The sequence below is a fragment of the Chiloscyllium punctatum genome, chromosome 33 (assembly GCF_047496795.1).
Source record: "Chiloscyllium punctatum isolate Juve2018m chromosome 33, sChiPun1.3, whole genome shotgun sequence".
NCBI classification, from domain to species: domain Eukaryota; kingdom Metazoa; phylum Chordata; class Chondrichthyes; order Orectolobiformes; family Hemiscylliidae; genus Chiloscyllium; species Chiloscyllium punctatum.
Window position 1 is genome coordinate 21,506,156 of NC_092771.1, and position 13,087 is coordinate 21,519,242.

The 13,087-nt window shown below is 47.3% G+C and overlaps 1 protein-coding gene across 3 annotated transcripts in view; it reads right to left on the reverse strand.

Moving 5' to 3' along the window:
* Nucleotides 1-13,087, reverse strand: part of LOC140458478 (talin-2) — a 327,438-nt gene that overhangs the window by 264,378 nt on the left and 49,973 nt on the right. The window contains exon 1 of one of the 3 annotated variants that reach the window (XM_072553133.1): nt 10,020-10,038. The exons of the other annotated variants lie outside the window; for them this stretch is intronic. The gene's annotated coding sequence lies outside the window, so the exon portion shown is untranslated. Of the gene's footprint in view, nt 1-10,019; nt 10,039-13,087 lie in introns of those variants that run through there. 3 annotated transcript variants of the gene reach the window in all.

The window sequence follows — 13,087 nt, forward strand, 5'->3', positions numbered from 1 at the left end:
TTTCCCTCCTACTAATGCACCTAACACTATGGGCCATTTAGCGTGGCCAATTCACCTGACCTGCACAACTTTGGATTGTGGGAGGAAACCCACCAGACACAGGGAGAATGTGCAAACTCCACACAGTTGGCAGAGGCTGGAATCGAACCTGGGACCCTGGTGCTGTGAGGCAGCAGTGCTGAGCCACTGAGCCACCCCGGATCCAGCTGGTTAGACCACTCAATTTTAGACAAAACTAAAGAGAAAGAGTACCAAGAGAAACGTGAAAAAGAATACAGAATAACTGAACCTACCTGAAGGCCTAACAGATTATCTCAACTTAATGATGCAGTTCCCAATACTTGCAACAATCTCTCTTGCAAAAGTTAAAATCGGACCCAGGGTCTTCAAGGACAAATGTCAAAGCGATTCAGCATGGACCTGCTTCTTTGGGTCCCGCAGCCTTTTCCACACGACTGCTAGAAACCAAACCAAACCAGAGAAAAGCCGAAGTGGGAGAAGGGGGCCGCTCCCCTTTCATTGTACAAGTGTTTTGTTTTAACTTGAAAGCCTTCTGTCTGAGGCAGTATCTGTTAGCTATAAGCAAGCCAGGCAGCATCAGGAAGTGGAGAAGTCAACATTTCAAGTGTAACCCACCTCCAGGACTGGGAGTGGGTGTGGGGGTAGCTGCAGATAGACGGAGTGGCAGGGGCAGAGTGGTGAAGTGGGGATTAGATTAGATTAGATTACCAAAAGAGAAAATGCTGGAAAATCTCAGCAGGTCTGGCAGCATCTGTAAGGAGAGAAAAGAGCTGACATTTTGAGTCTAACTGACCCTTTGTCGCAACGTCAGCACTTTTCTCTCCTTACAGATGCTGCCAGACCTGCTGAGATTTTCCAGCATTTTCTCTTTTGGTTTCAGATTCCAGCATCTGCAGTAATTTGCTTTTATTAGATTAGATTAGTTTAGAATAGATTCACTACAGTGTGGAAACAGGCCCTTCAGCCCAACCAGTCCACACCGACCCTCCGAAGAGTAACCCACCCAGACCCATTTCCCTCTGACTGATGCACCTAACAATACGGGCAATTTAGCACGGCCAATTCACCTGACCTGCACATCTTTGGAGTGTGGGAAGAAACTGGAGCACCAGGAAGAAACCCACGCGGAGAATGTGCAAACTCCACACAGACAGTTGCCCAAGGCTGGAATCGAACCTTGCACCCTGGTGCTATGAGGCAGCAGTGCTAACCACTGAGCCACTGCAGGGATGGGTGAAGACAGGTAGAGGGTACTATCTGGTTGATCAATGGGAGGAATGGATCCAGTTGGTGGCTGGGAGGGGGTGGAAGTGTGGGGGAGGGGCTGGGAATGGAGTTGGGGGAATGGAAAGGGAGGGTATTTGAAATTGGAGACCTCAATGTTGAGTCCTCTGGGCTGTGGGCTGCCCAGGCGGAAGATGAGGTGTGGTTTGTTTTGACAATGGAGGGGGCCAAGGATGGTGATGTCCGAAAGGGAGTGGTTGGGTGAACTGAAATGGGTGGTGACTGGGAGGAACGGTCAGTCCCTACAGGCCCAGCTGAGATACTCAGCAAACTGTTCCTTAAATTTACGTTCGGTTTCCCTGATGTGGAGAAGACCACCTTGGGAACACCTGAGGCAGTAAACTAGGTTGGAGGAGAGGCACGCAAGGATGGCAGATTCCCTTCCACAAAAGGAAATCAATGAACCAGATGGGGTTTTAAAACAATCGGAATGATTATGACCATTGAGACTTTACTATGGAATGAACTGCCAGAGGAAGTGGTGGGTGCAGGTGCAGTTACAACATTTAAAAGAAATTTGGATAAGTACGTGAACATGAAAGGTTTGAAGGGATATGAGCCAAGCGCAGGCAGGTGGGACTAGTTGAGTTTGGGATTATGGTCAGCACAGAGTGGTTGGGCCAAAGGGTCTGTTTCCGTGCTGTATGACTCTTATCTGCAAGGTACACTGTAGAAACTCACGGCCTCTTGGTCAGAACCTTCCAAGAATACATGGGAACACCACCACCATCTTAACCTGGTACGATATCACTGCTTTAAGATCCTGAAATTCCCTTCTGGACAGCATTGCTGTCTCCACATCCCAAGGACAGTAGGAGTTTCAAGCAACAACTGTTTCCTCACTTCTCAAAAACAGTTCGGGATGGGAAGGCAATAAACACAGAATGAATTAAAAAGAAACATTTTCAACACTGTGTTGGGAAACAGTTGAATGGGGAAAGATTTACAAAGGAGGGCAGAGTTATTGAGTTTTTTCAAAGACTTAGGATGAGTCACATAGTCTTCATCCTAAGAACTGCCTAGGAAAATAATTTATTTGCAAGTTTCCTTCCAGGGCTAGTCACCCAATTATTTTCCCTGACAACCACTCCCAAGGAGCGGAAAATTCCATCCCGAGGTCTGTGAGGAGCAATGGTTTAACAAAGGGCTCTTTCCTAGACTAAGCAGGTCCGGTGGTGAACCTGCGTTGGGCCAGCACTGTACAAACTGGATCACACAGCCTACCGTTTGCTGACTCATTCTCCTGACGATTCCACACCAGCAGCGTCAAACCGGAGATGGCCTGCTGCTCCTAAGCAGAAAACCTGAGTCACACCCTTTCATCAGTTCTCTTCCCCACAGTAACTCCCAGATCCGTCAGGATTTTGTGAGCTGGTGATGAATGAAATTGGAACTATGCCTGAGCTGTGAAAAGCACCTTATCTGGCAACACGTTTGAGACTCAACTCTGACCAACAGTCTTCAAGCTCCCTAGCTCGTGCTGAGATGGGTGGGGTAACTGAAGTACAGTATTTTACCACAATTGCTGTGCTGTCTGATCCCTTTTGATCCTCAATTTCAAGATATTTTCCTCAACTAAAATCTTTTCGTAATGCATGCCTGATGGTGAAGCAAGGCCTGGAATTATTACAGGAGTTATGCAAAACATCCAGGCTTCATTCTGGAGGCTGTTCAACATCACAGTCTCCACACTCACTCACCACACCCTTCAACATCACACCCTTCCCTCCCTCATTGCATCCTTCAATACCCCACCCTGACCCTCACTCGCCACACCCTTCAATACCCCACCCTCTCCCTCATTGGTCACATCCTTCATTAGCCCACCCTCTCCCTCTCTTGCCACACCCCCCAATTCCACACCCTCTCCCACCCTCAACACATCCTTCAATACCCCACCCGCCCACTCCCTCTGCGCACACTTCAATACCCCATCCTCTCCCTCCCTCATTAACCTCGCATTCAATACCCCACCCTCTCCCTCACTGGCCACACCCTCCAATACCCCACCCTCCCCCTCTGCACCTTTCAATACTGCATCCTCTCCCTCACTCACCACACCCTTCAATACTCCACCCTCCCCCTCCCTCACTGCACTCTTCAGTACCCCACCCTCCCCCTCCCTCGCCTCACCCTTCAATACCCCACCCTCCCCCTCCCCCTCCCTCACCACACCCTTTAATACCCCACCCTCCCCCTCCCTTGCCGCACCCTTCAATACCCCACCCTCCCCCTCCCTCACCGCACCCTTCAATAACCCACCCTCTCCCTCATTGGTCACATCCTTCATTAGCCCACCCTCTCCCTCTCTTGCCACACCCCCCAATTCCGCACCCTCTCCCACCCTCGCCACACCCTTCAATACCCCACCTGCCCACTCCCTCTGCGCACACTTCAACACCCCATCCTCTCCCTCCCTCATTAACCTCGCCTTCAATACCCCACCCTCCCCCTCCCTCACCGCAGCCTTCAATAACCCACCCTCTCCCTCACTAGCCACACCCTTCAATACCCCACCCTCTTCCTGACTCACTTAGGACACCACTGAAGGACCTGAACTCTGTCGATTCAATTGTATGGTTGGAATGACAATACCCTATCCTCTCCCTCACTCACCAACCCCTTCAATATCCCACTCTCACCATCAGACCCTTCAATATTTCACCCTGCCAAATCCCATCCTCCCCCTCACTCACCACACCCTTCAATACGCTAACCTGTATAACTCCACATTCCCTTTCACTCACTGTAATGTTCAATACCCCACTGTTAAACTACAGTCACCCCTCATTCATCCGATGCTCTTGGTAATGTGCCCAGTCTAATTCCAATCTCCTCCTAATTCCCTTTACACTCCGAAGCTCTCTGCAGTCTATTTTAATTCTCCGGGTTCCTCTCATTAGCTGGCTCTTCCTTCAGAAACTATCTAAATTCCTTGGAAAATAATTTAGTGGTTCTGACTCATCCACAATTTACTTCATGGAATTCCACATTGTAACCATCCCGTGCGGTGCTCCTTCCACAGCTTCTGATAATCTCAAATTCTGCCAATTCATGAAGTGGGACTGTAGGATCTCTGCTCGCTTTCTGGATTGGCCTGAAGGGATGAGGGTTATACAGCCAGAGAGCAATGGTTAAAAAAAACATTTACTGGTCATTCAACTCTCAGCCTCCACACCTTCACCCAAGTCCAGTTGGTGAGCCTCTGCTTGTTACTTTGCAAAGTGTGCTCTAAAGGCTTTCAGGCAGGAGTGGGCCATTCGGCCCGTTGATCAGAAGGACACGTCAAGGATGTTGGGATTGGGAGTTAGGACCAGAAGAGTAATGTCAACTGTGAGGGGTGAGGGGAGGGAAGCGATCAGAGCTTAAGGCTTTGCTCCCATCTCTCAGTCCCAAGGTCAGGGGTGGTGGGTTCCAATGTCCATTACCTACATATAACAGTGACAATGTTTCATTGGCTACCAATTTCCTGAGTCATGAAAGGTGCTACATAAATATGGTCTCCCTTTGCTGCTGTTATAAGTTTTTTTAAAAAAAATACTCTGTTGATCCACTAAGCGATGTTTGCAAGGTCAAAGTTGATGGGCTCAAATGCAGAGGTGACAGAGAAATGGTAGAAGAGATTGTTACTGGTTGTCACTCTAACAATACAATTTTATGGACAGAGTCCAGGTCCTTCAGAGATGTCCTGAGAGCAGTTTGGATTGAGTTCCAACAACCATACCCATCTTCCTTTGTGTTAGCCAATGGCTCCAATCAATGGAGAGTCCCTCACACACCACCTGTCCACAACCCACCTCCTGCCCATGTGACTCCCATTTTGTAACTGCCCCTTGATACCATATTTGATCAAATGCGACCTCAATGTCACTCTCCCCTCAGCTCGCTCAATAAAACTGGTGTAGGACTGGAGTCACATATAGACCAAACAACCTAAAGACAGCAGATTTCCTTCCCTAAAGAGAATGGGTTTTCAGAACAATCCAGAAGTTTTAGATCCATTTTGGCGTGCACAAGATTTATTCTGCTCTTTTAAAAAGATATTAGAATTAATTGTCGCATCACTGAACCCTATCAAAAATCAATGATGGTAGCCATGATTGAGTTATTTTTAAATCAACTTGGAATTGGACAAGTTTATGACACACCTCTGTGGAAAGTAGGATTTGAATCTTACCCTTACAGTCCAGAGATAGGGACAGTACCACAGCAAGAGCCTACCAGCTTTTTCCACTCCAAATACAAATGCTTAAAATGTGGCCATGTGTGTTAGGCTTGACGCTTATTAAAAACACTGCTTCGTTAGAATCTTTACAGGGCACAAAGAGGCCATTCAGCCCATCAAGCCTTCTCATACCCTCTGAAGAGCATCCCGCGCAGACCCAGCTCCACCCCCACCCTATCCCTGCAAACTGCCTTTACCATGGCTAATCCATCCAGCCTGCTGAACTCAAATTCAGGACATGATCAATCCTGGAACAGAACACTGCACCGAGTCGCCTACAGGCCTGTGCACTGAGAAAAATTTCTGAGCTCCATTTAACTCAAAGTTCCAGACAGCCATCATTGCTATTCTTGAAGTTGAAACAGTTGAGTGGATTTCACCAGCTCTGAACAAGAGGGGTACAGACATACATTATAGTTTGAGATTTAGAATCAGAGCTTTATTTGGTCATACTTCAACATGAAGCAGGCATTCAAAGTTCAATATTTACATTGCTCTACATTCCGATTGCATTGAACTGAATGATCGTGAATTTATTACGCGGATATCTCACCTGCTTACATGGCATTCATGTCAGACCTCTAACCACATCATTCAACAAGGCAACACCAATATTTACGGTCCCTTCACCTCAACGCTTCCGTAAATATTGATTCCCATTGCAACCATCCTTAAACAATAAATACTCAAATCACTCTGAACACCAACACTCAAAGCTAACCACGAACTTCAACATCCTTCAGCTCCACTTCAGCAGCAATGCAATCCAGTTAAGACGAGTCAGAGCTCTACAGACCCTTTGGTCCAACCCGACCACACCAACCACATATCGTAAATTAATCTCGTCCTGTTTGCCAGCATTTGGCCCACATCCCTCCAAACCCTGCCTATTCATATACCCATCCCTAGGCCTCTTAAATGTTGTCATTGTTCCAGCCTCCACCACTTCCTCTGGCAGCTCATTCCACACAGGCACCACCTTCTGTGTGAAAAAGTTGCCCCTTAGGTCTCTTTTATATCTTTGCCCTCTCGCCCTAAACCTATGCCCTCTAGTTTTGGACTCCACCATCCCAGCGAGAAAGACCTTGACTATTTACCCTATCCATGCCCCTCATGATTATATACACCTCTATAAGGTCTCCCCTCAGCCTCCAATGCTCCAGGGAAAACAGCCCCAGCCGATTCAGCCTCTCCCTGTAGCTCAAACCCTCCAACTCTAGCAGCATCTTTGTAAATCTTTCTGAACCCTTTCAAGTTTCAAAACATCCTTCCTATAGGAATGAGACCAGAATTGCACGCAATATTCCAAAAGTGGCCTAACCAATGTCCTGTACAGCCGCAACATGACCTCCCAACTCCTGTACTTAATACTCTGACCAATAAAGGAAAGCATACCAAACGCCTTCTTCACTATCCTATCTACCTGCGACTCCACTTTCAAGGACCTACGAACCTGCACTCCAAGGTCTCTTTGTTCAGCAACACTCCCTGGGACTTTAGCATTAAGTGTATTAGTCATGCCCTAAATTACTTTTCCAAAATGCAGCGCCTCACATTTATCTAAATTAAACTCCATCTGCCACTCCTCAGCCCATTGGCCCATCTGGTCAAGGTCCTGTTATACTCTGAGCTAACTTTTTTCACTAACATTACTCAAATTTTGGTGTTAGCTGCAAACTTACTAACTATACCTCCTACATACACATCAAATCATTTATACGAATGACGAAAAGCAGTGAACCCAGCACCAATCTTTGTGGCACTCCACTGGTCAGAAGCCTCCAGTTTGAAAAGCAATCCTCCATCACCACCCTCTGTCTTCGACCTTCAAGATAATTCTGTATCCAAATGGCTAGTTCTCCCTGTATTCCATGAGATCTAACCTTGGCTAACGAACCTATCATGAGGAACCATTTCGGATGCCTTGCTAAAGGCCATATAGATCACATCCAACACTCTGCCCTCATCAATCCTCTTTCTTACATCTTCATAAACTTATTCAAATTTATGAGACATGAGTTCCCCCACACAAAGCCATACAGACTATTCTTGATCAGTCCTTGCCTTTCCAAATACTTGTGAAATCCTGTCTCTCAGGATTCCCTCCAACAACTTGCATAAAGTTGCAAACCCCAAACAAATGTTCCCACACAACTCCACCAGAAATCCATTCTTGACATGAATCCTCAACTCAGTTCATGTGGACCATAGCCCAAGACATTAGTGACTCTTCATGGAGGGCCAAGAAAGAATCAATTACTCCTGTACAATGGCCTGAAATCAAGAGCTAGCATGCCAGGAGTTACAAATACAACAATAAGCTGACAGTGAATGATGTAGCAAGAACGTGCATCTGTAATAGTCCTTTACAAAAGACTCGAGCCGCCTCAAACTACTTTATTTGAAGTGTAGCTACTTGTTAGACCAGGAAACTCAGCAGCAAATTTACACACAGCAAGTTCTCACAAACACACACCAGTTAATCACCAGAAAATGAGTTTATTGGTGAAAAGCAGCACCGCTGCCTCAGTGGTTAGCACCGCTGCCTCACAGCACTAGGGACGTGGGTTCAATCCCAACCTCGGGCAACTATACGTGTGGAGTTTGCACGTTCTCCCTGCGTCTGCGTGGGTTTCCACTGTGTACTCCAGTTTCCTCCCATGATGTGGGAAGAAATTGTCCATAGTGTTCAGGGGTGAGCAGAATAGATGGGCTAGCCATGGGAAACGAGGGGTTACAGGGGGCCTGGGTCTGGGTGGGATGCTCTTCGGAGAAGCAGTGCAGACTTGATGGGCCGAATGGCCTCTTTCTGCAACGTGGGGATTCTATGAAGTAGATTTTTAGTAAGCATCAAGTCCACTCCAAGCAACCACATTTAAAAATAAAATTGAAAATACAGCATCATTTAATGGTTTAATCAATATCCACTAGTCATTCATACACTACATACAGAATTTGTCAATATGATAAAACATTCCTCTGATACGAGGGAGCACCATTTGACAGAATCTCACCGTGTCAATCCTCGAGAGGGATCTGATCCAAATGAAAAGGGTTTATTTGAAAGGTAAGAGAATATGAACGTAAATAGTTTAGGGGAAGCTTTGAGATTAAAATTCCCCGATTTCTGCAAATGGTTTGATGGAACGATTCAGAATTACATTGAGCTAATTGGAGGAAAGTCAAGCCCCAGTATTTGGTACACTCTCTCCAAATTCAAGGCTTTCATTACTTAGCTCCAAGACTCCGACTCAAATAACTACGTCCCTACCTCTGTCACTTCGTCCAGCTCCTACGCCCCTCCTTTTCTGTCACCTCCTCTATTCACCAGCAGCTTCCCTACCTGGGTCACCTTCTCCAGCCCCTACAACCGTTCCTATCTGTCACCACCTCCAGCCCCCCACGCCCCTCCCTATCTCTGTCACCTCCTCCACTTCCCCTACACCCCTCCCTATCTCTGTCCCTTCCTCCCCTCCCCTAATCCCCTCCCTATCTCTGCCACCTCCTCCACTTCCCCTACGCCCCTCCCTATCTCTGCCACTTCCTCCACTCCCCTAATCCCCTCCCTATCCCCATTACCTCCTCCATTCCCCTACGCCCCTCCCTATCTCTGTCACCTCCTCCATTCCCCTACGCCCGTCCCTATCTCTGTCACCTCCTCCATTCCCCTACGACCCTCGCTATCTCTGTCACCTCCTCCAGTCCCCGACATCTCTCCCTGTTACCTCGTCCAATCCCCTACACCCCTCCCTATCTCTGTCACCTCGTCCAATCCTCTACGTCCCTCCCTATCTGTGACCTCCTCCATTCCCCTACGCCCCTCCCTATCCCCGTCACCTCCTCCATTCCCCTACGCCCCTCCCTATCCCCGTCACCTCCTCCATTCCCCTACACCCCTCCCTATCTCTGCCACCTCCTCCAGTCCCGACATCTCTCCCTATCTCTGCCACCTCCTCCAGTCCCGACATCTCTCCCTATCTCTGCCACCTCCTCCAGTCCCGACATCTCTCCCTATCTCTGTCACATCCTCCAATCCCTGACGTCTCTCCCTATCTCTGTCACCTACTCCATTCCCCACGCCCCTCCCTATCTCGATCACCTCCTCCATTCCCCTACGCCCCTCCCTATCTCTGTCACCTCCTCCATTCCCCTACGCCCCTCCCTAACTCTGTCACCTCCTCCATTCCCCTACGCCCCTCCCTATCTCTGTCACCTCCTCCAATCCCCTACGCCCCTCCCTATCTCTGTAACCTCCTCCATTCCCCTATGCCCCTCCCTATCTGTGCAATCACCTCTATTTCCCTATGCCCCCTCCCTATCTTCTGTCACTTTCTCCAACCTGTACATCTCTTCTTATCTCTAGAACCTCCTCCAGTCTCTCTGCATTCATCAAGGTCTGCCCTCTCTCCCTTCGTGAGTGTCCTCACCTTCAACTTTACAAACCCCAAATACTGCAGGTCCATCTGATTATTATTATTATTATTATTACCTTGTTTTTTCTCAATGCCATCTCCTCCATCAGGGCAGTGCTAGCCATTTAATTCAATCATAACCACGTAAACACTTATGCACATTGAAAGAGAGCAACAAGAATTCAGTCTTGATTGTTAATCACACTCATCTATGTATTCCTGGCCTTCTAACATTTGATAGGTGAAAATACTCTGACGTTACCATAGTGATGAGTTGGTCACATGAAACGCTAACTCCTTGATCCTTGGGGTTGGTTGGGAACAATGCTATGCTCTTGTTACAATCAATCACGAGGTTAGGCAACTTGGGTCAGTTTATAAACGATTCGGTTCTCTGTCAATCAGATGGTATTAAAGTTCTGGGCATGCAGATGTCTGCACAGTCAGCAGCCCTGCTATAGGCTGCAGGAGGTCACATTGGACTGCAGTCAAAGTGGTTCAATGTGTGCGAGAGAAGGGCTTGAGAGATTTTACCCCTTGGTTGCTGCAGCACTTTGAATCCGGATGGCTCCAGCCTGTACCTGACAGATTCATAGAGTTGTACAGAAAGGAAACAGACCCTTCGGTCCAACTTATCCACGCTGACCAGATATCCTAACCTAACCTAGCCCCATTTGCCAACACTTGGCCCAAACCACTCTAAACCCTTCCTATTCAGATAACCATCCAGATGCCTTTTAAATGCTGTAATTGCCTCAGACTCCACCACTTCCTCTGGCAGCTCATTCCATACACATACCACCCCCTGTGTGAAAATGTTGTCCCTTTAAAATTTTTCCCGTCTCACCTTAAACATATGCCCTCTAGTTCTGGACTCCCCCACCCCAGAGAAAAGACCTTGTCTGTTTACCCTCTCCATGCCCCACATGAATTTATAAACCTCTATAAAGGTCACCCCTCCAACGCTCCAGGGAAAACAGCCCCAGCCTGTTCAGCCTCTCCCCATAACTGAAACCTTCCAACCCTGGCAACATCCTTGTAAATCTTTTCTGAAGCCTTTCAAGTTTCACAACATTCTTCCAATAAGAAGGAGACCAGAATTGCATGCAATATTCCAAAAATGGCCTAGCCTATATCCTATACAGCCACAACATGAACTCCCGACTCTTGAACTCAATGCTCTGACCTATAAAGGAAAGCATACCATACGCCTTCTTCACTATCCAGTCTCTCCATTCAGTCTCTCACGGCCAGACTGTGCAACAGTTTCTTCCCCCAAACCATCAGGCTCCTTAACACACTATGATTGGACTGTTTCCCATCTGAAATTCTTTGCACGACTTTGAATTGTTGCTAGTAAAAATGTCTATTGTTTATCATGCTTCTATAACACTGTAACTTGTGAGTTTTGCACTTCTTATGTACTTTATGTTGCCCTGTGTATGACTGCATAGTCTGCACGGTCCATGTAGCACTGGAGGAATGCTGTCTTGTTTTTGCTCTATCTGTTGTATATGGTAGACATGACAAATAAAAAGCAACTCTACTCTATCTACCCAATGACAGGTCTAACGGTTCGATAAGGTTCCCCACAGTAGGCTATCATACAAAATGTGGAGGAATGGGATTGTGGGAGACATAGCAGTTTGGATCAGTAATTGGCTTGCTGAAAGAAAACAGAGGGTTGTAGTTGATGGAACATGTTCATCTTGGTGTCCAGTTACTAGCGGCGTACCGCAAGGGTCAGTGTTGGGTCCACTGCTGTTCGTCATTTTTATAAATGACCTGGATGAGGGCTTAGAAGGGTAGGTTAGTAAATTTGCGGACGATACGAAGGTCGGTGGAGTTGTGGATAGTGACGAAGGATGTAGTAAGTTGCAGAGAGACATAAATAGAGCTGGGCTGAGAGGTGGCAAATGGAGTTTAATGTGGACAAGTGTGAGGTGATACACTTTGGCCGGAGTAATCGGAATGCAAAGTACTGGTAGGATTCTTGGGAGTGCAGATGAGCAGAGAGATCTCAGTATCCAGGTACACAGATCCCTGAAAGTTGCCACCCAGATTGACAGGGTTGTTAAGAAGGCATACAGTGTTTTGGCCTTTATTAATAGAGTGATTGAGTTCTGGAACCAGGAGGTTATGCTGCAGCTGTACAAAGCTCTGGTACGGCCACACTTAAGAGTATTGTGTACAGTTCTGGTCACCGCATTATAAGAAGGATGTGGAAGCTTTGGAGAGGAGATTTACTAGGATGTTGCCTGGTATGGAAGGAATGTCTTACGAGGAAAGGCTGAGAGCCTTGAGGCTGTACTCGTTAGAGAGAAGAAGGTTGAGAGGTGACTTAATAGAGACATACAAAATAATCAGAGGGCTAGATAGAGTGGACAGGGAGAGCCTTTTTTCATGTATGGGGGACGGCAAACACGAGGGGACACAACTTTAAAGTGAGGGGAGATAGGTATAAGACAGGTGTCAGAGGTAGTTTATTTACTCAGAGAGTAGTAAGGTCATGGCATGCTTTGCCTGCATCGGTAGTAGATTCGCCAAGTTTAAGTGCATTTAAGTCGTCATTGGACAGGCCTATGGACGTACATGGAATAGTGTAGGTGGGATGGGCTTCAGATTAGTATGACAGGGCGGCGCAACATCGAGGGCCGAAGGGCCTGTACTGCACTGTAATGTTCTAAGTTCTATAAATCTGAAAATATCTACAATGCTACACCAGCTTACAGGCTCATAGATTTACTTTTAAACCTATTTCACTTTGACCTGCAAACTTTCACCTTCCAATCCTTTCCTGTAACAGCTCAGCCTGGGAATGAGGGGAAAGCCATTCAGGATGGAGAGGTGGAAGTCTTCCTTCACTCAGAGAGTTGTGAACCTGTGGAATTCTCTTCCACGGGAAGCCTTTGGGGCCAGTCCTTTAGATAGGGAGTTGGGCGCAGCCCTTGTGGCTGAAGTGACGATGGGTCAGGGAGAGAAAGCGTGAGTGGGATCCTGAGATTACACCATCAGCCATGATCATATTAAATAGTGGTGTGGGCTCAAAAAGGGCCAAATGGCCTCCTCTTACATCCATTTCCTAGGTTTCTCCAAAACCGAAGTGGCGGCACGGTGGCTCAGTGGTTAGCAGGTTCAATCCCAG